The sequence below is a fragment of the Schistocerca americana genome, chromosome 10, assembly GCF_021461395.2.
Source record: "Schistocerca americana isolate TAMUIC-IGC-003095 chromosome 10, iqSchAmer2.1, whole genome shotgun sequence".
NCBI lineage: Eukaryota > Metazoa > Arthropoda > Insecta > Orthoptera > Acrididae > Schistocerca > Schistocerca americana.
The window spans coordinates 105,526,273-105,528,496 of NC_060128.1; the positions used below are offsets into that span (position 1 = coordinate 105,526,273).

The 2,224-nt window shown below is 40.3% G+C and overlaps 1 pseudogene; it reads right to left on the reverse strand.

Annotated features, from left to right (window-relative positions):
* Nucleotides 1–821: 821 nt before the first annotated feature.
* Nucleotides 822–939, reverse strand: LOC124552872 (annotated as a pseudogene).
* Nucleotides 940–2,224: the final 1,285 nt, after the last annotated feature.

Below are 2,224 nucleotides of genomic sequence, written 5' to 3' on the forward strand. Positions count from 1 at the left end.
GCTTTTGACAATGTTGACTGGAATACTCTCTTTCAAATTCTGAAGGTGGCAGGGATAAAATAGAGGGAGCGAAAGGCTATTTACAATTTGTACAGAAACCAGATGGCAGTTATAAGAGTCGAGGGACATGAAAGGGAAGCAGTGGTTGGGAAGGGAGTGAGACAGGGTTGTAGTCCCTCCCAGATGTTATTCAATCTGTATACTGAGCAAGCAGTGAATGAAACAAAAGAAAAATTGGGAGTAGGTATTAAAATCCATGGAGAAGAAATAAAAACTTTGAGGTTCGCCGATGACATTGTAATTCTGTCAGAGACAGCAAAGGTCTTGGAAGAGCAGTTGAATGGAATGGATAGTGTCTTGAAAGGAGGGTATAAGATGAACATCAACAACAGCAAAACGAGGATAATGGAATGTAGTCGAATTAAGTCGGGTGATGCTGAGGGAATTAGATTAGGAAATGAGACACTTAAAGTAGTAAGGGAATTTTGCTATTTGGGGAGCAAAATAACTGATGATGGTCGAAGTAGAGACGATATAAAATGTAGACTGGCAATGGCAAGGAAAGCGTTTCTGAAGAAGAGAAATTTGTTAACATCGAGTATAGATTTAAGTGTCAGGAAGTCATTTCTGAAAGTTTTTGTATGGAGTGTAGCCACGTATGGAAGTGAAACGTGGACGATGAATAGTTTGGACAAGAAGAACGCCTTCCAGAAGACAGCACACCACTCTCCCGGCCGTATGTCAGTTTCCGAGACCGGAGCCGCTACTTCTCAGTCAAGTATCTCCTCAGTTTGCCTCACAAGGGCTGGGTGCACCACGCTTGCCAACAGCGCTCGGCAGACCAGATGGTCACCCATCCAAGTGCTAGCCCAGCCCGACAGCGCTTAACTTCGGTGATCTGACGGGAACCGGTGTTACCACTGCGGCAAGGCATCTGGAGTAGGAGTTAAAATCCAGAGACAAGAAACAAAAACTGTGAACTTTGTCGAAGACATTGTAAATCTGTTAAAGACAGCAAAGGATCTGGAAGAGTAATTGAACGGAATGGACAGTGTCTTGAAAGGAGGATATAAGATGAACACCAACAAAAGCAAAACGAGGATGATGGAATGTATTCGAGTTAAATCAGGTGATTCAGAGGGAATTTGATTAGAAAATGAAAAAGTAGCAGATAAGTTTTGCTATTTGGGGAGCAAAATAACTGATGATGGTCGAAGTAGGGAGTCTACAAAATGTAGAGTGGCATAGACAAGGAAAGCGTTACTGAAGAACAGAAATTTGTTAACATCGAGTATAGACGTAAGGGAGAGAAAGTCGTTTCTGAAAGTATTTGTATGAAGTGTAGCCATGTATGGAAGTGAAACATGGGCGATGTCCAGTTTAGACAAGAAGCGAATAGAAGCGTTTGAAATGTGGTGCTACAGAAGAAAGCAGAAGATTAGATGGGTAGATCACCTAACTAATGAGGAGGTACTGAGTAGAATTAGGGAGGAGAGAAATTTGTGCTACAACATGAATAGAAGAAGGGATTGGTTGGTAGGACACCGAGGCATCAAGGGATGACCAATGTACTACTCGAGAGAAGAGAGGGGGCTAAAAATCGTAGAGGGAGGCAAAGATTAAGAAAGATTTGGGTTGCAGTAGTTACTCGGAGTTGAAGAATCTTGCACAGGATAGAGTAGTATGGAAATCTACATCAAACTAGTCTTTGAACTGGGGGCCACAACAACACTAAAAAGAGTTAACATAGAGTAATGCAATTTCGGGAATACATTTGTCTAGGTAACACATTTAAGTTATTAACATTATAAGATCACACGATAATGTAAGCGCTACATAAGTCATTGCTCGTGTGAAATACTGGTACATTACTAGTCGGTGTATTCGCCAGAATCTTGAATGCAAGCGTGTAAATTATCGGTAAGCATGCAAACGTGTTCAAATTATGAGAAAAAACGATTATTTTTGATACTCGTTAGGATTTCTGGTGTAAAAATAGGAGAGTGTAATAAGTGATTTGTTTTAATGGTTTGAGTGATGCCACGAAATTTCCCTTCCAAGCAACTCAGAAATCACCGAATTTTTCACAGTTGATAACATTTGTCATTTTCCCTCCAAATCGTGTTGGTGTTAATTGTTTGTTTATATGCTTTAAAACTGTGTTTACAGTACTGTTTTATGTTTCTGTGGTGTACTTCAGCTTGTTATTTATTCTATCAACTTC